Source organism: Schistocerca cancellata, chromosome 3, assembly GCF_023864275.1.
Source record: "Schistocerca cancellata isolate TAMUIC-IGC-003103 chromosome 3, iqSchCanc2.1, whole genome shotgun sequence".
NCBI classification, from domain to species: domain Eukaryota; kingdom Metazoa; phylum Arthropoda; class Insecta; order Orthoptera; family Acrididae; genus Schistocerca; species Schistocerca cancellata.
Genome location: NC_064628.1, coordinates 229,731,679 through 229,757,176, shown reverse-complemented (window position 1 = coordinate 229,757,176; position 25,498 = coordinate 229,731,679).

Sequence of the window (25,498 nt, the reverse complement as noted above, 5' to 3'; positions counted from 1 at the left end):
TATATTATTTGACTTTTTCTGGGTCTGAGTCATTTACATTCAGAGCTCTCATAAAGATGTGTTTGTGACTATTATGTGTCGTAGGACAGTAATAACACACTTTAGACATCGAATATACATTTATTCATCACAGAAGTAAGCAAATACAACATGGCATTACAAATGTAGCGCACCAAGAGAACATGAAACAAAGATGATTGAGTTCAAAGATATGGCACTTTATGCCAGAGGTGCCACAGAGCCCCCCTCCCACCTGGCAGTGCGGAGCATGGTGGAGGGGAGCTTTCTCTCTGGAACAAGTAATTGTCATGCCAGAGCGGCAGTTGAAGACAGCATCCAGTGTGAGAAGTGGGCATGTCGCAAATCGCGCTGCCAGAGTCTCATGTGTCAAAGTGCTGCATAGGCAGCGGAGCGTCACTCGAAGCATCGGTGGTGTCGGGACTTATAATGTACAGATGGGCCATCCTTGGTATGGATTTCATGACAAGTGCCATTACTGATGGCTGATATCCATGAAGGGAGGCAAGCAGGGGGGATGAGAGGGTGGGCAGATGCGACGATGGTTCACTGACCTTGTCGAGTAGGGCATCAGCTGCAGATGATGAGGGACAGCATGGTGCAGCAGCCATGTGATGTGATGAATTCCATGAAGCTAGAACATGATGTCCTGTAGATTCGTCCGTGATGACATGGAAATGGGAGCATGCGGAGGAAAGCTCGACACAGGAGTAATGTGGTGTGAAGATGCAGTAAATGCAAGTGTTGGTTCACCTTGTTGCAGCTCTGCAGACAGGCTGCGAATCGTAATCCAAGCATGTGAGAATTCAGTAAAGGAGCTGGCAATGTGAGTGTGTAATGCCTCATTCTGTATGCGGAGCTCATTGATTTGTGAGTGCAAGTCTGACAGATCAGAGTGCTGGTGCAGTAATACATTTGAGCAGAGATGCACATGAGGAAAGTGTAGCCAAGGAGGAGGAGAGTGAAGTCACGCTGAACTCGTTCGAGCACGGAACAGTAGAACCAGACGTGTGCCAGAGTGCGGCGGCCTGCAGGTCTGGTGAAAGTTTGTAATGGTGTAGAAAGTCCAACCTGATCACAGGTTCATCCATGTCGGCGATGTGGAAAGTCCAAGGGAAGGTGGTGGATGGTGATAGGTGAAACGACATCTTGATGGAGCCAAGGACCATGTTAGGAGAATGTTTAGCAGCAATCAAAGCAAGATTAGCTGGGGGAAGCATGTTACCCACATGTTTGGCTGGGATAATGCTGACATTGGTGCTAGTGTTGATGAGAAAGTGAGTGTCTGATCACAAGTCAGTGACGTAGAGACACTGCGCTGCTGGAATGAGTGGTGCAGCATCGGTCGGTAGGCACCGTGAAGGATCATGGCAGAACATTGTGCCTAAATGTGCCCCCTGGTTTCGATTGGGGAGGGCACAAGGTGCGTGGCAGTTGCGGGCAGTGTCACCATAAGTAGCGTGGAACCAGCACAGCCCAGCTGACTGTGTCAGGGCTGTTAGCCTGTTGGTTTGCTGCTTGGGTGAGGTCAGCAGCTATCAGGAGACCGCTGGCAGTACCTCCTGTAGGCCGCTAGGTGGCAGCTCCTGATTGGCAGCTGAGGTGCTGAGGCAAGTGTGCTGGCCTCTGCCAGCAGGACATGGATCCGGAGGCACAGGCATGCCAGCTGAGGGTTAAGGAGAGGTCTTTCATGAAAGGCAGTGTCGGTGATGAATGATAGTGTAAGCCTGATCCACTATGTGTAAATGAACCTCTAGTGGGTCGGCGACATGAGATAGCTGATGAAGTTGTAGGTCCAAAGGCAGTTTGACCATCCTCAAAGTCCAAACCATGGCGTCAGGTAATGCTTGATCATCAATTAATGCACAAAGCGCAGCCAAAGCTGTGAGTTGTGTGGTCGCCAAGGTGCTCATTGTAAATAATGTGGTGGATAGCCTCCACCGGCAGGCAAGAAAGGTACTTCATGAGCAGTGTTTTCACCATCAAATACTTGGGCAAGGTGGGCAGTGAGAGGAGCAGATCGCTAATGAGGTCTGGGTGAATATGGAGGTGACTCACCAGGCGGACAAAAGGAGCGTCATCATCCAAAATGCCATGGATGTCCAGTAGGTGATCCACTAATGCCAACCAAGTCTTAGTGTTATATTTTTGCAAAGCAGGTTAGTTTGGGAAACCTGCCAGGTAAAACATGTTGAGGCATCACCAGCAGGCGGAGATCCATGTGAGCAGGGCAGGACACCTCCTACACTGGAAGTGTAGTAGTGGTAACTGGTGAGTCGCCCAAGGTCTGCGTGGGGTGGGAACGGCCACATGCAGCACGTGGCGTGGAGTGTGTGGGTGCAAAAATTGGCACGGTGTGTCCAAACTGCAGGCTAGCTGAAGAACACGGCGCAGTTGTAACGGCCGGTGCCATTGCAACAGTGGGCAGGAGGTGGTCATGGCGCAGCCACTGGGGGGCTGACCTGATAACCAGCGCAGGTGGAATGGCCAGCACTGTTATGAAAGCGAGCAGAAGGTGCTCATGATGCAACCATGGTGTGGTGGTTATGGAAACCAGCATGGTCGAGGCGACCAGCGGTGTCGAAACGGTATGACCCAGTGCATACGAATGTTTGAATCACAGTTCTGGGAACTTCAGCGGCATATCAGATCAAACCAAACCGAAGGAGACTGCATAGCTGGGTGACATGCACTGTCCATGTTGTGGCCATTATTGTATTGCTGCACTAAGTGGTGGCCATGTTGAACTGGGTATGGTTAGGTGGCCCCTGGCGTGGCCGGGCGTAAATAACTGTTCACTTTGTACCAAGTTCAAAGTAGGTACATATGTCCACTCGTGATCACAATCAAAGTCAATTAGGTCTGTTGCATTTGCCCCGGAAGGCACTGGTAGATCCATTGTGGTGGAAACAATGTGGGCTGGCACACGAAGCCCATTCATGATGAAAAGTAGCACAAAATAACTTGTGATCACACGATGACATTGTTGGGGTCAGCACTGTGGCTATCATGTGTCGTAGGGTGGTACTAACACACTTTAAACATCAAATATACATTTATTTAGCACAGAAGTAAGCAAATACAACATGGCAGTACAAACGTAGCACACTGAGAGAACGTAGAACAAAGATAAATCAAAGATGATTGAGTCCAAAGATATGGCGCTTTATGCCAAGGGTGCCACATGTTTAAATGTGTAATACCAATTAATTTACGCACTGTTATATCATAAATAAGTAAATTAATAACTGTTGTAAGCTATCTATTGAAGGTTTCACTTTTATTTGTGTATTTTTCAGAAAAATCAAACATTTCATAGGCACAAATTTTGACCTATTTTTTGTTTATATTATCATATACTGTAAGTTACATGATTATTTCAATAAAGTACAATGTGTGTTGTTGGTGTATTCTTGTCACTATCCATTTGTCTCTCTAGTAAGCAGCCAAAGTGAAAAAAGTTGGAAATAAGTGCAGCTCTTTGTTTTGTTTTGTTTTGACACATAAATAATATAGATTTAATCATTTCTTTTTCTCCAGAAGTTTTGATTTTGTACCAAACTTTAGACCTAAACTTTCTATGAAATTTAATATACTAATTGAGTAGTCTATGATGTTATTATTGTTTAATTTAAGCTAAAGTTAAGATTTGTTTGCCATGAGTAAGAAGTGTATGACTTGCTGTATAGGATAATTAGTTTCAGGGTGTGATGTGAGGGTTGTTGCAGTTTCTTTTATGTGAGTGACTGTAGTGGTGCAGGAATTTGGGAAATAAACAAGACTCATTGGTTGTGTAGGATTTGCTGTAGAGATAGGAATATAGTGGAACGGGAGGAAACAATAGCTGCCCTTCAGGCAGAACTAGATAATGCAAAACAAGATCTGTGAAGGTTAAGGAGGCAGAAGGGAAAAGAGAGGTAAAAAGGGGCAACAAGTGGTACAAGAAATGGGAATAGGACTTTCTCAGACAATTTTGTTGTTAATGTGGAAAACATGTTTTATCTGTTGCCACTGTTGTAAACTGAAGAACCACAGATAAATGTAGCAGTAGATAGGACACAACAAACTTTCAAAGAGTGTTTAAGAAGTAAGAAGTCAGAAAAAGGTGTGAAGAAGAAGGAAGTTATGTTGTTTTGTACAGGATGGCGGGTATGGGCAGGCGGTGGGCGTTATGGAATAATAGTGTAATTTTTAGAGAAAGGCCATTTATTGGCTAAAGCATGATGAAAAGGGGCTACATAGGCCTAGGGAGGTGAGGGTGAGCCAGAGCTTACAATTTGGCGAACATTGTTCGCGAAGCTACCGAAAGTGGTTGTCTGCCAAAACTAAGTCCACAGTGCCGCAGCACCGGGAGAAGCGGGAGATGTTCAATGCTACAGGGCGTGCATCCGACTCGCGGTTAAGCAAGAATACAAGAGACCGGGCCCGGCGACGGGCGGCCGGGTATGTTCGACGCACCACGCGGCTTCCTCCGCCCTGATTGGTCAGGACCGAGCAAACCGTGCGGGCGGCATGGAACTTTCCAGAGCGTTGCCTGCTAAGCGACGCCTGGGACGGCGTTACCTCGTCAGCACCCGAGAGAGGCGCGTGAACAAGGTGCCCTTCATCGGTGCTGACTTCCTGTTACCAGACCGTGGGACGAAAGAATTTACAGGCAGCTAACGCTGCCGGCCGTGGCTTGGCCGTAATGGGAAAACGAAGTTACCGGTTTGAGGCTCATGTAATAAAGTAAAATCCCTTATTGTCTGGCTCATCCTTTACATTCCTCCCCCTTCCGTGGGAGCGGAGAACGTATGTGAATTCGCTCAATGTAATTATCATTTAAATGTAAACAATTTTAGCTTGCAAAACAAAGTAAACATTGGCTCTCACGGAAGACGGCAGGGGTCTTAATCTATGGGAGGATATAGAGACTCTAAAGACCTCCTAAGGGTCGCAAGGGGACTTACACATGTCAACGATATTGTGTGTATACAAGAATCATCATAAAACATCAAATCATAAAACATCAAAACATCATAAAAAATCAAAATAAAATTCGAACAAAACATGACAGTGTGAATTAGATAAACATGTCAAGTGTTCTTGTTGCTAAGTTGAAGTAAAAATGTCTCTTTTTCTTCTTTTGTTGGAATAAGTTGAAAATATAAACATATCACCACTGATGAGTCACTGCGGGGGCGCCTGCGCGAGGCGGCGTGGTGTGTTGTCCTCAGCGGGCAGCGCGCAGGCTGCCGGCGGGAAGGGGGCGTGGCCGTGGCCAGGTCCGTGCACTGCAACTCAGCGCAGGGAAGGGGGGTATGAGGGGAGGTCCACACGTTTCAAAACACAGTTGAAAAGGGAGTTATCACTAAGGGAACACTTCACTACACTACACTAGTTTTTCCACATTAGGTGATATTAGAATTGCACTCTTAAAACAAAGGGAGGGCACATGCCTGATAGGTTCTTGTTTTTTATTTTTTGTTTAGTTCGTGGCTGTTTGCCATTAATTTAAGTGTGCCAACAGGCGAACGTAAGAAATTTGCCCTTTTTCATGTTTTAGCAAGTCATCAATTGACGATACGACGTGATTATTTGATTTATTAGATAAAACTGGAACGTTAGCTGACAAGGGAATCATGAATGAACTTTCAGGTATAAAAAACATAATTAAAGGGGTGCGAATACTAAGTAAGCCGTAGTGGCATGAAAGGTTATAAGTGGTGTTCCAACAGGAACCGTTTGCTAAAGACCTGCGCCGAGGCTACGTCAGAGTGGCAGCTGACTGCAAGGCCGAATCTCGCTCTACGTCAGAAAGGCGCGCGGCAGATAACTTTCAAGGGCAGCGCCGCGTCAGGGCTGCACGCGGCAGCTGAGAAGCGAAGCCTATGCGGCTAAAACTGTCAAATGTCGCACGCAGCGCGCACGTGCGCGACGCAGGAAAGAAGCCTCAGGTTTAAGAGCGAGAGAGAGAGAGAGAGAGAGACGAAGCTTACCGACGCTGTTCACTGCGCTGCCTGTATTTTACGCTCTCTCCACATGTTCTTGGGCTCCTGCGCCAGATGAGCGTATTTATGTGCTTCAAAATGACGTGACAAACATTAATGTCACAAAAGGGGTATAGCATTACTGAATAAAGGAGAATAGATGTGCGTAATCGATATGGTTTTTTTTTAACGATGACGAACAAAATAGTGGGATTACGCGTGACAAAGCTAGATGAGTTGTTACAGTGGGTTCTGTTTAAAATTACATTATGAATTAGTAAGTTGGTTCGTAACAAAGTTCCTATGAAATCCATTTTAGCCCAAACATAATTGTTATAAAAACATGAAAATATAAAAATGAAGTACACAAATATCATATTAAATTTACTGCATATTCCATATCAGTAAACAAAGAAAGTTAAGTGCCTCTTTGGGCTGATCCTCTACGTGTAATAACATTCACATTTTGAGAAGAATTTTCTCGTCACTCAATATATTTGCTGAACACCATTAAGGGAGAGTGACAAAGAAAAGCGACACCAGTTTGATGCAGGTGGTACATAGATTGTGTCGTAGGATGTCAACGCTGTTGCTAACGAAAAGGAAAGAAACAAAACTCGACGATGTCCATAGTGGACACAGAGAGTATAAGGAATTGGATTAGAAAAGACTAAGTTGAGCGTAATTTCTGAAGGACTTTCCCTTTATGAAGGTATAGTGCATGGCGCATCGTTCACACGACGTTATCGCCTACTTAACTGTGTATACAACAATTCTGCGATTCCAAAATAGCTGCTTCATACTTCTTACTCAAACTCGACATCTCTTACAAAAACCTTCGTTGTGCGACCAAATTCGCCATCTTTATTCTCTCAACATCTTGCGACTAACTTTACTTTGCGACCAAATTCGCCGTCTTTATCCTCTCAACACCTTGCGACTATACTCGCCGTCTCTATAACTCCATGGTGCTGGCCTCATTGGGCCCAGCTGGTTGCTTGAAACTCCGTCTATCATTGGTTATCTCGCAGTGTCCTGGGACACGTCATACAGTTAAATGCTACTACTTCAATAGTCGGTATTCCTTCGGAAAATACAATGGGAAAACAAAGAAGGCTCAAGGTTTTGAACAGAGATTTCCGCTTACTGGCGTTTAGCTGCGGGCTAGACGCGGTTCGCGTCTGACGTTGCCTGATCAGCTGTCGTCAGAGAGCACGGAACACTGTTCTCGTGAACTCTTCTTCGAGATAGAAGATCAAAGTCTGGGCTGAATAGTTTTGTGTTAGGATACGCACGGGTAATAGACTGCAAAAGGCGTTGTTCGGTTGAAAGTTGTCAGATGAAAGTGAATAGGACGGACTATGTCGCGAAATGGAAAAGTGAAGAAACGACACAGACAGCTAAGGGTCCGCGCGGGAGCCAACCGCGTCACGTAAGGTACGTGCCCTCGCGGGTGGTGTAAGACTCTTCAAGGGTTGTTCTGTTGATAGTTGAAAGATGAAGGTGGTTAGAACGGACTATGTTGCGAAATGGAAAAGTGAAGAAACGACACAGACAGCTAAGGGACCGCGCGGGTGCCAGCCGCGTCACGTAAGGTACGTGCCCTTGCGGGTGGTTCTCTTGTTCATCCAACAGGCTAGGTACATGGCCAAAGCTTACTCATTCTGTGGGTGTGATTCACTCTGTTTAGGTTATCTATCACGGGGGTAGGCATGTGGTATGTCCCTCCAGATGAACATTCAAATACACATGAAAATAAAGCATTGTTACATCCTAAATTATCCTTCCAAAACAATTTCTTACCTAAGACATCATTATTAATAAACAAATTGGCAGTACTCGGGAACCTATCCTAGCATACATGAAAACCATACAAAATGATTATCCTGATCAATCTAGTAACAGAGTGACACATGGAAACACTACTTTGATACAAACACTAAATTACTGGTGCTGGCAAAACTTTAGCAAAATTCTCTAAATAGGTAGTAATAAAACAGTCAAAATGAACAACAATAAGATAATACATGGACTTAAGTAATTGGACGTAAGTAATTAGACATAAGTAATTAGACATAAGTAATTAGACATAAGTAATTGGACATAAGTAATTGGCAACTCGTCATAGTGATACAAGACATGGCAAAACCGCAACAAAAGCAAAAGTTCAAAATAATATTTCTTTCAAACAAAGCTTCCTTATCCTCCAGTTACATTTCGTAGCAAAATGAATGTAAGCATCCCTTGGTATTCCTTTATGCTCTCGTTTGCATTTCCATACCAACTGACCTTTGGTACTTCTACCCGCAAGAAAACTGTCATTAAGTAATGGCAATGTTGTGTGTAATGCTGTGGAATAGTGTAATGTCACGTTAATACTTCCTTTAACAAGATTCTGAAGAAAAGTGGTTTTGTGTCGCCTTCAATGAACAGACCAATAATTATTAAACATGTGATACACCGTTTCCTGTGTTGATTTGTTTTTGCAAATACTTGTGATTATCAGTCACCCAGTCAATCGTTCAAGGATATGATTGTTGTTCCTTTTGTTAATTCTCTCACCTACCTGCTTCCATATAATCATTATTGGCGGCTCGACGAAGCTAGTTGCATCTCGGAAGACGTCGATATGACTTACCTGTCGGCGCTTTGGTTTTTAATAAAATTAGAGTTCATTTGTCATATAGTATATAAAGTGTGTGGGGAGCAAAGTAAATTCCTTAGTATTGAAAATGTGCATAAAGTTATTCAAATGGTTCGTTATACAATGGTTAAGAATTTTCTGTGTTGAGATTCAGTGCAGCTTGAGGTGCTAAGGTGCGACACGCGTCGCGCTCGTGAGATTGTAAGTTGCTGACAGCACAGCTGACAGTAGGGCTGCGTCCGGTTTCACTGGCTCGGCAGCATAACTGGCGTTCACGCTGGGTCCGTCCTCTTGCTACGCATGGAGTTTATCTCTCGGTACAGTCACAAAATTTCCTTCCAGAGTTATGTTGTTCATGACAGTTATGCATGGAGGATGCTCTTTTCTAAGGGACTCTAATAACTTCAATCGCTAGAGGTCACAAAACTATTGGGTTCCAATTTTTTTACTTAAACACTCTGTTCTTCTAAAATTTAGGTAACTGGCAGGTGTCAGGCTTCTAGATAAACTGCATTTTGCGATGGCATTCCAAACCCAACTCCTGGGCTAACGCATTCCCCACACAGCGGTCGTTTACAGGACAAATATAGCGACAAGTGCCGGCTTTCTTGGCGCCATATAGATCAGTTTATTAACCGTGGTGGTAATTCAACATAGCAGGAGATCGATCTGAAATTCCAACGTTTACTAATCCTGATGGTTTAGACAATGCGTACCAGGAAAAATTCTCTCACGATTTTTGCTCCATACTGAAAATTCAAATAGACAATACACATAGATTACCGTCTTTACATAAGACTCATAAAATCTGTAGGGCAATATTTAGCTGGTGAATTTATTTCTATAACCATCCCTTTAGGTTTGCTGTTTAAACTGCAACGTACGAATGTACGAAGGTGTAGCGTGGTTGACGCACGTGGCGTGCAGGGCGATAGGATGGCGGTGAGGAGGGGCGAGGGGAGAGGTGCAGATGCTGCACGCGCCATGACAGAGACAGTGGGTGGGGGAAGGGGGAACTGCAATGGCCGCTCTCTCTCTCTGCAGGCTGTATTGTGGGGAGGGAAGGGGGCCGCGTCGCCAGCTGACAGGGAGGGGCGGGGCTCGGCACATGTGAACAGCTGTAGACAACAGCGGCGGTATTTACGCGACTCCTTCCGTGGTATTTTATATACAGAAATATGTGGAATCAAAAAACTTACCTTGTTGTCTGTTCAACTTCGCATCATGAAACAATAAAATAGCACTTGAGGAAGACTCCTTTTACTTTAGAGTAGCCTATTTGTTGTTTAACTTGGACGTATTTATTCTTGTTATTATCGTTGTGTGATCATTTAGCAAAACATCCATGTAATAGGGCGTATTTCAAAGGACAGGTAGACGGCAGCATGTAGTCATTGATCTACTGGCAGTTACGAAGGCGTGTTACTATCATGTTTTTATGGTCAAGCTTTAATACCTGTGTTCGTGCACTATTCACTAAATTAACAGGTGAAATATGAATCCCTTTGGTATATTCTAGATTAACTGATTCTTTCTTTAAGTGTTCTGTTGAAAAGAACAACTTTCCCCTTAATTCCATGATTAAAGAATGTGTTTTAAATTCTCGACTGCTACGATAACATTACTGGAGACGTTAAATGACAAGACAAAATTATTACATAACTTCAATCACTTCCATTAACATGTGACGTCCTAAATTCTTTTACCAGTTACCAATGGTTGCCAATTCTTATGTCTACTTATAATTAACATGCACAATGTAATTAAATGTATAATAACTACGGTGTTTTCCGTCAATTAATTCTCTTGCTGCATGCAGGACTTTTCCAACTGTTTACGTACCATTTCAGACCTACTTTCTGGAACGCAAATCATAGGGGTTTGACCTTAGAGCATATCTACGTTGCTGTCTAGGCGGTTGTGTTACCTTCTTTCTTGCTTTTTTAGGTGGAACTACTGGCGCAAAAGGCCCGGTTTCACTGTTAGGTGGGGGTGGCTCGGGTCCTTTATACAGTTTCAATCTGTCAAAATGAACGATCACTGTGCGTTCCGCTAACTGAATTTCCGCATTTACTGGTGAAGTAAGCCGGATGATACGGTACGGTCCTTCATAAGTAGGTGTAAACTTTTTGGTTCTTCCCTTTTTAACTACTGAATTGCTCAACATAACTAGGTCTCCTCACTATTTAAATGACCTAACTTCTCTTCTAACCGACTCCTTATCGTCGACGCGACATATCGCACTTCTCTAACTGAACATTTCTTTCCTCTCCTTCCTTTCTCATCTTTATCTCGCTGCTTCTCAACTCCTCTTATTTCCTCAAAAATTTCCTGTCCACTGGCAACAATAGTACCCTTCGGTATCACAACATCTTTTACGCCAAAATTATCTATACTTACTGGTATCGCAAAACCCTTCTGTCTCCTCTCCGGTCGGCAGATACTTCTCTTTATATGCACTGACTGACGATCTAAAACATCATTCTGGGTGAGCGGGTCAACCAGAATGTCTGTCTTAGGCTGTTCTTGATTTTTGACATCTATCCAGAGAATCTTTCCACTTCCGCCTTTTATCCTCACAGGGTCAGTGGTTTTTATCGCCCACATCTGCGGTTTTATGGGAGACTGTGAACGGCGCCTTTCACAGCTCCCTCGCGTCTGACGGGGGTGCGCACTGCCAAATCGGTGAATTGCTTCGCCGAACTGCACAGTTCGCGTTCGATAATCCACTATCCCCTGATAACGGTGCAGGAAGTCATTCCCTAGTATGATGTCAAATTCACCCTTCTTTAGCCTTACTACTTCCATCCTCTGACTGTATTTACCCTCATCTATTTGCAGATTCACTACACACGAACCTGCAGGGACAATTACTTCCTCTCCAAGGCCACTGATATGGTACCGAGGTGGCTGTAACACCCTTCGATCATTTTTCTCCACAAACAATACACTAACTTGAGCACCAGTATCAACTAAAATTCTAACTAATTTGTTCCCGAGTACGCCAACTAGACTAACATGTTCCACCTCTTTACATTTTTCGGTCCTAACCGGGTGTATTATTTTTGTCGGGGGCGCGGGTGGGTGGCGGAACCTGCCCCCCAAGCGTTTCCCTGATTCGACCCCGCGTTGCGGCGGTGGCCGCGCATCTGATTAGAAAATGGTGACTTTGTGGGGCAAACATTATCAGCATGGCCTACTGTCTGGCAAATAGTGCAATACGGCGCGCGACAACGCATTGCCGTATGGTTGGGCTTCCCACAACGCTGACAGAATACTGCTTTTGCTGGGACCGGTACTGGGTCCGATGGGCGCGGTGCGGCAGCGCAAAAACGCAATACCTCTTCGCGTAACATTGCCAAACGAACAGCTTCAAACAGGGAAGTGGGGGAGGCTGCTTTGACTTCTCCTCCGTTGCGGGGGTCAATACCGTGAACAAATGCATCAATTGCACGCGCTTCCGCTTCTGAGCGCAAAATTCTGTTTTCACTGGCATTTTCGCCTAGCTTATAGGTACGACAAGATACTGCTCGTATGCGATCTGCAAAGGCATCAAAATCCTCATTAGGCTTCTGCCTAAGGGTTGATAATTGATCTCTGTAATATGCGGTACCTCTGGTATCGGAATAACGCGTAGTCAATCCGCGAGCCAATACTTCAAAATCGTGCGTGTCACGCAATTCGTCCACCGTTTCTATAAACATTCGAGCTTCCCCTGTCAACTTCAGTCTGGCTACATTGACCAGTAGATCATCCGGCCAGGCACACGTGCGACCCAAATCACGAATATTTTGTAAGAACATAGCCACATTTTCGTGGGACTTCCCAGAAAAGGTGGGAATGAAATCAGCCGCAGGAAAATTGCTTACAGTCGCCATGTTAGCTGAAATTGTTGCGTTTGTATTAGAGACACAATTAGTGTTAGTTGCCTCTGTTTGAGCATTTGTTACAGGTGCGGAGTTAGCCACAGGTATGGAAGTTCGCGCACTAGCTTCCAGCGCCTGTTTCAAGACGCGGTTTTGCTCAAGTAGCTCCTGATTTTGTGCGAATAACTGGCGCATTTGCGCATTTATGGCCTCGAGCGGGTCTTGCGAGGCAGATGCCTCTGCGGTGGTATCCCGTTCCGTCGCTCGTGTTCCCATCGGCATGTTTACAATTTTATGGGACGCTAGTGACCAGAAAAAAAGTAATGATCGTCACAAGAAAAGGACGGCCACAAAAATTCTCAATCCAGCGGCGGAAGATCGTCGAAGCTATAGTTGTAAGCATCACGGCGACTTACATGGCGATGGAGGCGGTGCGACGCAGTGGTGGCGGCGACGGCGTGGTGCAGTGGCTGCGGCGGGCGGTGGTCGGCGGGCGGCAACGGGCGGCAGCGGGCGGCGGCGGCGGCGTCCGGACCCTCGGGCGGCGGCAAATGTGTTGGCGGCGGACGGCGCTGGCTCGGCCGGTCGGCGATGGCGGCAGGCCCCTGGTGCGTCGGTGACAGCGGCGGGCGGCGGTGGGCTGCGCGGCGGCGGCTGCGGATGACGACGGCCCGGCCGGTCGCGCAGCACAGCGCAGGCCCCTCGAACTCAGGCAGTGGGCAGCGCGGCGGCGTCCGGCTCACGTGGCGGACTAGCGTGGGCTGCCTCGCTGCAGCGCGCGCCCTGTGCGTGTTTAGTGGAGCAGCCACGGCCCACGTGGAGCAAACGTGGCGGCCGGTTGGCGCATTCCATGCGCGAAGTGTACGGTGTCTTGCCGGGAGAAATTTAGTGTAGCGACAAAGTCACTACGGGAACGCAATCCCACTTCTGACACCAATTGTACAGGATGGCGGGTATGGGCAGGCGGTGGGCGTTATGGAATAATAGTGTAATTTTTAGAGAAAGGCCATTTATTGGCTAAAGCATGATGAAAAGGGGCTACATAGGCCTAGGGAGGTGAGGGTGAGCCAGAGCTTACAATTTGGCGAACATTGTTCGCGAAGCTACCGAAAGTGGTTGTCTGCCAAAACTAAGTCCACAGTGCCGCAGCACCGGGAGAAGCGGGAGATGTTCAATGCTACAGGGCGTGCATCCGACTCGCGGTTAAGCAAGAATACAAGAGACCGGGCCCGGCGACGGGCGGCCGGGTATGTTCGACGCACCACGCGGCTTCCTCCGCCCTGATTGGTCAGGACCGAGCAAACCGTGCGGGCGGCATGGAACTTTCCAGAGCGTTGCCTGCTAAGCGACGCCTGGGACGGCGTTACCTCGTCAGCACCCGAGAGAGGCGCGTGAACAAGGTGCCCTTCATCGGTGCTGACTTCCTGTTACCAGACCGTGGGACGAAAGAATTTACAGGCAGCTAACGCTGCCGGCCGTGGCTTGGCTGTAATGGGAAAACGAAGTTACCGGTTTGAGGCTCATGTAATAAAGTAAAATCCCTTATTGTCTGGCTCATCCTTTACAGTTTGGTAGTTCACATGGTAGAGGTGTTAGCCAACTGTTGCAGGATGGACTAAGGTCAGGTTACCGTGTCACAAGTTTTTTTAAGCCTATTGAAAATCTGGGACAGATGATAAAGGATATAGATTGACTTTGTAAAGGCTTCACACAAAAAGACACCATAGTAATAGTGGGTAAGGTAGGCAAGGGCATAGAGAGAGATCCTAATTAATCAGTTGAGGTTGATCTGGTAGAGAGAGCTTCAGCAATGAGACATACTGGTGTTGGGCTTGTGTCTGTTCTGAGGCACTATGACTAATGTCATTTAAACTCTTCTGTTAGGAGAGTTAATTTATAGGCATAGCACCCACATGAATCAAGTATGGGGTCTCATATTGGTGTGGTTCCCGTTTTGTATTGGTATGTGGGACTATACCAGGCATGGCCTTCACCCTAACAGGAAAGGGAAGAAAAAACTGTCTGGGCTACTACCAAATAACTTAAGGGGAGGTACTATCACATGTGATAAGGTACCAGTGGTTACAAGTGACAGAACAGCAGTTTTTTTAGGGTAGGCAGAACAGAAACGAAAGATGTTCAGAGACAGGTTGGAAATGACAGTCAAATTGGTAAGACAGGTAACCAGAAAGCAAATTTTAGTGTACACAAGTCATACAATCAGTCCCTGATTGAAACTGGAGATATTCAAAAACTGACTGAAGAATTAGGTTCATTCAGTTGTAATTCAGCCAGTGTGCAAAATCAGTTGTCCTTATTGCACCAGAATATCTGAAGACTGAGGGGTAAGCTTAATGAGTTGCTTATTTGTGTTGAAGAATTAGACTTGTGCAAACCAGTTGATATAATCTGCCTCTCTGAACAACATGTGACCACTGATACAGATGTGTTAAATGTTACAGGATTAAAGTTAGTCTCTTACTTCTGTAGAGAAAATATGGAGAAAGGAGGAGCTGCCACATTTATCAGAAACTATTTTAATTTCAAGAATACTGATATTAATAAATTTTGCTCACAGCAGCCCTTACAAGCTTAGTGCCTTCAGGAAACTTTAACCTCATCATAAAAAAATCTGGAAACACTGGTGTCGCATCTGATATTAAAAACAAGGAATAGTGGTTCCAAGTGATTTTAATGTGGATTTATTCAAAAGCTCTGCCAGGGAACAATTATTGCAGTCAGTAAAACTGTCATTCACAGTGAACTTCACAATTGTGGTATGTCAATGCTCTGAGACTGCTACTGATATTATCTTTGTTGACAAGTCTAGGGAAAAAAGTCACATTCCAAGACCAACAGAAAATAGGCAATCTGATTATGACATGCTGCATCTTATGATTAATGTTGAAACTCGTCAGGACATTAAATTATTAAATCTCAGTACAGGAAGGTAACACATCAGTCAAAAATTGAGAATTTTAGCAGATTGCTCAAAGACATAAACTGGATAGATATTTACAGTACTTCGGACTCAAACGGAAAATACAGAGCATTCATTAATAAAGTCACTTCCTCGTTTGAAAATTGTTTACCCCTAAAGGTAACTCAAATCAAACAGAAATATAAAAATAAACCATGGATTACACAAGGAGTAAGAGTATTACGTGGAACATAAAGGAAACTGCACCTTGTATCTGGGAAAAGCTCTGATGTTAACATTGAAATGGATTACACAGAATACTGCAAAATATTGAAGCAAGTAATCCAGAAATCAGAGCAGCTTTATTATGAAAAAAACATAATTGCATTAGGCAACAAAATAAAAACTATATGGGACACAGTGAAGACAGAGATAGGTGGGGCCAGAAAGGAAGGGAAACAGGTAGCTCTAAAAATAAATGAGACATTGGTAACAAATGCATGTAGTGTTGCAAGTCTCTTAACAATCCTTTTTTCTGTTACTGACAGCTTTGGGTTATCAAATTCAGTAAACAGTGCAATGGAACATCTGAGACCAGTCTCTGCAAATAACTTCAGTAAAATTGAAGTGTTACTTATACCTTCCAAAGAAGTACCTCCAGCAAAAAACCTTAAAATCAAAGAATTCTAGTTGGTTTGATAATATATCAACAAAGTTTAGACTTCTATCTTAATTTATTTGTGTAACACTAGTCTGCATTTTAAAACTTTTTGTCAAATGATTTGTTGAATGTAGGTGTCCTTGAAACAATTTTTATGTTGATTCTAGAAATAACTTCCATTTTTGTCTATCATGTTAGGTATTTACACAAAATAAGATGAAATATTTTGATGATTTTTACTTCTGAGCCCATAAATATATTCAAACACCATCTCACACAATATGAGTTTCAATCAAAACACATTTAAAAAAATACAATACATTTAAGAAATACTCCACAGAACCCCAATAATTTATTTTGTGACTACCTTGCCTAAAAACTTGAAGTCAACAGTGTTCCATTAATTTTTAAACCTTCTCTTCTTTGACTTTGTTGCAGATCCTTGTATATGATGACTTTCCCTCTTCAACTTCAAACAATATGTGGTCATAATAGACGATTTCCATTTCCCCTGGTACCTCCTCTCCATCTCCTTCATATCTTGGTGAAAATTTTTACCCTGCGCTTGACTATAATGTCCCAACTTTCACGGAAAGTAGTCAATATGTGAGTGTAGAAAGTGGTCTTTCAAACTCATATTACATCGCATCTTCTCAAAGTTTTGTAGTATTTTTTCAGCAAATGCCTTGCAATTAGGATCTTTGTTATTACCAGAAAGTTCTCAGTAACAGCTTGGAAGGCGGGCCACATGTCTTTTTCTCTCCTCTTCATTGTCTTATCCAAATTGTCACCCTTTATCAATTTATTTATCTGAGGACCAACAAAAATTGTCTCATGTGGTGAAGGGAAATTTCCTGGAAAGTTACTTGAAGCATGGACCATCCTTTGGTAGAGCTTTACAAACTGCTTCATCAAGCCTGAATTTGTGTGTAGTGGTGGAAGCAAGAATTTTCTTTTTTTTTTTTGTGTTTCTACACGCAGTCTGTGCAGGATATTATTAGTTCCAGGCATAAAATTACTCCACTGTGGCCAAACCCTCACAGTCAAATGTGTTTTCCTTGCCCGACTGCCCTTTTGCATATAAAGCAAGGCATTTTTGTGAACTCAGCCTGTTGTCCTAATATTATTCCAATAATTTTGAAGTCACCACACATTATCTCCATATCCTCATACACCTCTTTCACTTGAACTGAATGGGCCATAGGAATGGACCCATACACATCCCCATAATGCAGTAACATGCATTCAGGCTTCTTACTGATGAGTCTAGTAAAAGACCCCCTCTGGGCAGGATCATGTTCAGTGCCACAGAAGTTCATTAACGCCTTTATGTTACTGCAGTAAACTAAGGAATCATTCTGTGACAATGAAGCAACTAGTTCTTTCTATATCTGTAACATGAGTAATGTGTTTCTGGTTCCAGAAGAGTCTTACTTTTTAACCGGGAGGCAAGTAGGTCCACAGATTCCTTAGGTGGATTCAAATCTCATACAAGATCATTAATTTCACTCTAAGAGAATAATTGTGGAGTAAAGTCATATTCAGGCTGGTAGAAACCACCACCATCTTCAGTAATTGCATCAAATTCATTTTCACCATCATCTTCTGCCACTTTCTCTAAAACAGCTGGAGGAAGAGGAGCAATCAGATCTTCTCCAAGTACAACTGGCCTAATGGCTGAATCAAAGTTTGCATACAAAATTTGTTTCTTATTTAAGGAATTGCACCTGTGAACATTAACTAAACAGAAGTAACAGTCATTAAGGTGATTTTTAGGTTACATCCACACCATTGGAATCACAAATGGCATGCATGTTTTCGTTCCACAATCCTCAACACAATAGGAGCAAACTGTCTTTGGCGCCCATAATTTATCCTGGTCACCACATTTCGTTTTAAAATAAGCATGGTAACCATTTTTCACAATGTCTGTTTTAACCATTCTCTGCTCAGGCACTATTATTTCCACAAATGCAACAGAAAATAATTGGGTCATTCACACAATTGAGTGTTGACATTGTAGTAACTACAAACAACAGGCAAACTCTTTTATTAATAGTGTCTTAAATATACAGAATAATCAAAATATAGCACTGGTAATGCAAGCCTGTGAGATAAACAATACTTTCGAGGTGACACAATAACAAATAACATCAACAGATGTAGCAACCAAAAGGTATAAAGTGCTGTATTGACAAAATTTCCATCCGATAATATGCATAATGCTACTGGCACAGCAATATGCTTTGAAGCAGATTGCAGCAAAACTGTACGTGATAGGAAAAAAACTGAAAACAGATTTGGAATCAGCATAAAAATTTGAGACAGAATCACATGTTAGTTTTCGGTCATCTGATATATGCAGACTAGTGTTATCAGCCTCTTATCAGCAGAACATTTCCAGACTGGTTAAAATATACTGAAGTTAAGTCTCTTTACAAGAGGAGGATAAATAGATACCATGAAACTATCAACCAATTTCACTTTTGCTGGATTTTTCAGAACTATTGGAAAACGTTGAGGTTGTGTTCAAGCATCCTCTTAAGCATCTGACTGCAATTAATATATTGTCCACATCACAGTTTGGGTCCCTTAAGGATCCCAATATGGAGAAGCTTATTTACATGTTCAATGAGAGTATACTTATTAGATAACAAATTAGAGGTTACTTGCATTTTCTATGACCTCTCAAAAGTCTTTGGCTGTCTGAATCACAGCATTCTCTTAAGTACGTTAGAATATTATTGTGTCGTTGGCAGTGCTGTGGAATGGTTCAAGCCTTAACTAACAGGAAACAAAGGGTGTCATTACAAAATACTTGTGAAGAAAGCATTCAGTCTTCATCAGATTGGGAATTAATTACATGTGATATTCTTCAAGACTCCATCTTGGGTCCTTTGCTTTTTCTTGTGTACATTAATGACCTCTCATCTGTTACATTGCTAGATGCTAAGTCTGTTTTGTTTGCAGATGATACAATGACCATGTCGTTATTATGGGAGGTTCATATGATGTAGCAAGAAATCAAGCAAATGATGCAATTAGACATATGAAAATGGTACTGGGTAAGTTAAATGACACTAAAACAATTGCTGTCAACATTCCACAGAGGCATGATCTTATGAAACAATCTATTGTGAACCGGGAAGTTCATAAAACAAATGATAGGATTAAAGCTCTATGTAGTAAATTTCAGAATGTGTCTCTAGAAGATGTCAGCTATCTAGAAAGGGAGCTGCACACAACTCATGGTCTGCACATGAACAAAAGAGGCAAAAAGATTGTTAGTAGCAAAATTATTGAGGAAGTCAGGCGACATTGTTCACAAAGTGATGAAAAGAAGTCCATTGCCATGGGGTGGTACAACCCACTTAAACAAAACTTGTCACAACACCAGCCACTGCTGGCAAGCCAGGGAAACTTGTAAAGCCTGCTGGCCTCATTGCTAGTCCAAAATTATCCTCTAAGGTCCAGCAGGTAAAACTCAGACTTAAAATCATACACCAGAATCTTGGTAGCCTTAGAAATAAGCATTATGATCTAGATGTAATTTCACGGATTGACAAACCCGATATATTAGTTGTAACTGAACATTGGTACAATGAAGCTCTGATTAGCATTAGTCAACCACTATGTATGAAATTCTGCACAGCCTTCAGTAGAAAAGACAAGACTGGAGGAGGTGTAGCAATTTTCACTATAAATGAAAGTAATTTTAATGTTATTGATGTGAGTGCCTTCTGCTTGGAAGGAGTCTCAGAATTTGCTGCAATAAACCTAAAATGGGGTTGAGATAACATAACAGTTATTGGCCACTTGCAGCAAATACAAATACCTTTTTTGTAAATCTTTCTGACTTGCTTGTATATATAGCCACAACATTTTCTGGGCCAAATGGTCATGTAGGCCTAAATACGAGGACTATCCACAAAGTACATTATGTTTTGGAATTAAAAATAAATAAAGTATTGGAAATTTTTTTTATTATAGACAGATGAAAGCCACACTTAAATACTACTTTTCTTTATAGTTGTCATTTAAATTAAGGCACTTATCGTAGCGATGGACGAGCTTGGAAATTTCTTCGTCGTAAAATTCAGCCGCCTGCACCTTCAACCACGTGGCGACTGTCTTTTGGGACAGAAAAGGTGTGATTTTTGTGGATTTCCTGGAAAGAGGCACTACAATAAACTCTCAAAGGTATTGCCAAACTCTGCACAACCTCAGAAGAGCAATACAAAACAAGCGCAGGGGAAAGTTGGGCTCAAAGATCTTGCTGATTCACGACAACGCCCGGGCCCACACGGCAAATGCCACTCGTGAAGTTCTCGAATCTTTTAAGTGGGAGTTGTTTCCTCATCCGCTGTACAGTCCTGACCTGGTACTGAGCAACTTCCACTTATTCCCAGCAATGAAGAAGTGGTTGGCTATGCAGCGTTTTGATGACGACGCCCAGCTTCAAGAAGAGGTAACCACCTGGTTGAAGGCGCAGGCGGCCGTATTTTATGACGAAGGAATTTCCAAGCTCGTCCATCGCTACGATAAGTGCCTTAATTTAAATGGCAACTATGTAGAAAAGTAGGATTTAAGTGTGGCTTTCATCTGTATATAATAAAAAAAATTTCCAATACTTTATTTATTTTTAATTCCAAAACGTAATGTACTTTGTGGATAGCCCTCGTATTATAGTTACAGGGGATATAAATATAGATTTATTAACAAATGATGTCACCACCAAAAAGGTACTTCACCTGTGTGATGAATTTAACTTGACCCCACTCATTCGGGAACCCACTAGAGAAATTGGCAATAGTAAAACATGTCTTGACAACACAATAACAAACATGACCCACCTATCCCACAGTGCATCACTTTTAAAACTAGCCATCTCAGATCACCATGCAGTACAGCTTAAATTGGAGCTCCATGAGGCCCCCACTGTCACCACAAAGCAACAGTTTGTAACTAAAAGAATAATGTATAATAACAACATAAATAGACTAAACTGCATGCTAGCACAAATAAAATGGTTTGAAAATAATAGCTTTTCATATGATAGCTTTGCTGCTGACTTCTATTACTGCTTTGATACCACATGCCCAGTTGTAATCACAAAAAAGAAACAAACAAAAAATATAAACAAAAATATTTGGGTAAATAGTAATGTCACTGAAGCGAGGGAAAAATTAAAACTACTCCACAGTGCAATGCTGAATAATAGAGAAATTCCTGAGCTAAAGGAAGCCTTCAAAATATATCAAGCACACTATAAGGACTTACACACACAGACCAGGAGCAACTATGTTGCAAATAAGCTTCAAAACTCACACAATGTAATTGCTGACATCTGGGCAGTCATAAACAGTTTAACAACCTGCAATGACAAATCCGGTATGGACTTTACTATTAATCACAATGGCATGCTAATAAAAGACCAACTGGAAATTGTAAATATTTTTAATGAATATTTTTCTTCTGTAGGGGAAGCCATAAATGACAAACATAAAAACATGCACTACAGTTTTAAAGGTAATACATGAGACCATAGTATATATCTAGCTCCCACAAACTGTGCAGAAATAATGGGCATCATTAGATCTCTAAAACCCTCTAATTCAGCTGGGCATGATGGCCTAAATATTAATGTTTTAAAAGCCTATAGCCAAAATGTCTCTGTACCTCTGCCTGTAGCAGTCAACAATATAATAGAATCAGGCACTTTTCCAGACAGACTAAAAATAGCACAGGTAACACCCATTTTTAAGAAAGGTGACAACAACCAAATAGAAAACTACAGACCAGTCTCAATCCTTCCTGTCTTTTCCAAAATAGTTGAGAAAGTTATATACAACAGGATTATTAAATTTCTTGACAAACACAACCTGATGTTCGAAAATCAAAATGGATTCCTAAATGGTAAATCAACTAACACTGCAGCTGCTCAACTAATTGAAGAGGTGTTAGGGGGTATCGAAAGCAAGGAACATGTGGCAGGTGTATACCTAGACCTGGAAAAAGCCTTTGATTGTGTGAATATTGACATCCTATTAGACAAGCTATGGAACATGGGCATTAGAGGCGCTGCTTGTGACCTAATAAAGTGTTATATGAGCAATGGAAAACAGTTTGTTCTACTTAAAATGGAAGGTGGTGTCTACAAATCAGAGATCACATGCATAAAATATGTCATGCCCCAGGGCTCGGTGTTGGGCCCCCTTCTGTTCTTGATCTATGTAAATGATATTAAATACTGTACTATAAATTCCAAAATTGTTCTGCATGCCGATGACACGCCCATTGTGTGTAAAAAGAAATCATGTAATGAACTAGAGGCCGAGTGTAATAATGTTAAAAAAGAAATTGTTCAGTTTTTTAATGAAAGTCACTTAAATGTAAGCATCAGTAAAACATGTTTGATGGAGTTTAACAAAAGTAGTTTGAATAATGAAATTAAATTATACATTGGCAACGAATTGGTAAAGAAAGAGTCTAGTGTAAAATTCCTTGGCTTAACAGTCCAAAGCAGCCTGAAATGGAACACACATATTGACTCCCCAGCAACTAAGTTGTCAAAAAATATATTTGCAATCAGTACTATTAGCAAGTTCTGTAGAGACACTGTAGTCCTAAAGCATACCATGCTCTTTTCTCCTCTCACTTGAACTACGGTATTGAAATTTGGGGGGCAACAACCAAAGCTAATCTAGATAAGCTACTCATTCTTCAAAAAAGGGGTGTGAGAATAATTTGTGGAGCAAAATATAGGGAATGTTGTCACAACTTGTTTCCAAAAACAGAGGTGTTAACTGTTATAAACATATACATTCTAAAAGCCATATTGTTTGTGAAAAGACTGCACCCAAACACTTATTCAGATTTCCACCAGTACAATACTAGAAATAAAGAAAGATTTTACATTGGCAGCCACAGAACAGCACTTTACGAAAAGGGGCCTCACTACGCAGGTATAAAATTAGCTAATGCACTGCCTAGTGCAGTCATGGTTCTTCCTACAATTAAACATCAGCTTAAGAAATTTTTAGTAAAACACGCCTTCTACACGTTAAAAGAATACCATACTTATATGAACACCAACAAACTGCTTTGTGAAATTATGTGAATAGAAATCAGTGTGCTCCCTGCCGCCGTTGGATAAGCAGCTGCAGCAGCAAGTCGTATACTCCTAGCTCACTCATTTGTTACATAGTTTAATTCTTAATTTCTTTGCGTGTTTTTGGTACTTGCATTGTTTAATTCATAAATTTCGGGCGTATTATAGTATTTGAGAGTTGTAGCATCACGTTTTAGTACTCGAATAGTGTTAAATCGCGTAGTCTCCTTCCGCCGCCGAGCAGTGTGTCAGCAGTGCACAAGTGGCAGCATTACTGCATTTACTAGGCAATCTTGTATTTTAATAACCGCTTCAATTTTGTGTCGTTTTGTTTGCGCTCTCTGTAGATTAGTTCAGACGTTCTTTGCACAGTTTTTAGCATGGATAGGGACTGCAACTGCTGTGTTCGGATGCAGGCTGAGTTGGCATCCCTTCGCTCCCAGCTTCAGGCAGTGTTGGCTTCGGTCACACAGCTTGAGGCTGTTGCCAATGGGCATCACTGTGGGGGTCCGGATGGGGGTTTGTCGGGGACGGCCAGCTCGTCCCACGCATCCCCCGATCGGACTACGACTGTGGTTGCCCGGGATACTGCCCGCATTGAGGCTGATCCCTCACCTGTGGTAGAGTGGGAGGTCGTCTCAAGGTGTGGCAGGGGGCGAAAGACATTCCGGAGGGCTGAACGGAAGGCCTCTCCAGTTTGTCTGACGAACCGGTTTCAGGCTCTGTCTCAGGCTGATACTGATCTTCAGCCTGACATGGCTGCTTGTCCTGTTCCAGAGGTTGCCCCTCAGTCTGCAAGATCCGGGCAGTCGCAGAGGGTGGGCTTACTGGTAGTTGGGAGCTCCAACGTCAGGCGCGTAATGGGGCCCCTTAGGGATATGGCAGCAAGGGAGGGGAAGAAAACCAAAGTGCACTCCGTGTGCATACCGGGGGGAGTCATTCCAGATGTGGAAAGGGTCCTTCCGGATGCCATGAAGGGTACAGGGTGCACCCATCTGCAGGTGGTCGCTCATGTCGGCACCAATGATGTGTGTCGCTATGGATCGGAGGAAATCCTCTCTGGCTTCCGGCGGCTATCTGATTTGGTGAAGACTGCCAGTCTCGCTAGCGGGATGAAAGCAGAGCTCACCATCTGCAGCATCGTCGACAGGACTGACTGCGGACCTTTGGTACAGAGCCGAGTGGAGGGTCTGAATCAGAGGTTGAGACGGTTCTGCGACCATGTGGGCTGCAGATTCCTCGACTTGCGCCATAGGGTGGTGGGGTTTCGGGTTCCGCTGGATAGGTCAGGAGTCCACTACACGCAACAAGCGGCTACACGGGTAGCAGGGGTTGTGTGGCGTGGGCTGGGCGGTTTTTTAGGTTAGATGGCCTCGGGCAAGTGCAGAAAGGGCAACAGCCTCAACGGGTGCGGGGCAAAGTCAGGACATGCGGGGACCAAGCAGCAATCGGTATTGTAATTGTAAACTGTCGAAGCTGCGTTGGTAAAGTACCGGAACTTCAAGCGCTGATAGAAAGCACCGAAGCTGAAATCGTTATAGGTACAGAAAGCTGGCTGAAGCCAGAGATAAATTCTGCCGAAATTTTTACAAAGGCACAGACGGTGTTTAGAAAGGATAGATTGCATGCAACCGGTGGCGGAGTGTTCGTCGCTGTTAGTAGTAGTTTATCCTGTAGTGAAGTAGAAGTGGATAGTTCCTGTGAATTATTATGGGTGGAGGTTACACTCAACAACCGAGCAAGGTTAATAATTGGCTCCTTTTACCGACCCCCCGACTCAGCAGCATTAGTGGCAGAACAACTGAGAGAAAATTTGGAATACATTTCACATAAATTTTCTCAGCATGTTATGGTCTTAGGTGGAGATTTCAATTTACCAGATATAGACTGGGACACTCAGATGTTTAGGACGGGTGGTAGGGACAGAGCATCGAGTGACATTATACTGAGTGCACTATCCGAAAATTACCTCGAGCAATTAAACAGAGAACCGACTCGTGGAGATAACATCTTGGACCTACTGATAACAAACAGACCCAAACTTTTCGACTCTGTAAGTGCAGAACAGGGAATCAGTGATCATAAAGCCGTTGCAGCATCCCTGAATATGGAAGTTAATAGGAATATAAAAAAAGGGAGGAAGGTTTATCTGTTTAGCAAGAGTAATAGAAGGCAGATTTCAGACTACCTAACAGATCAAAACGAAAATTTCTGTTCCGACACTGGCAATGTTGAGTGTTTATGGAAAAAGTTCAAGGCAACCGTTAAATGCGTTTTAGACAGGTACGTGCCGAGCAAAACTGTGAGGG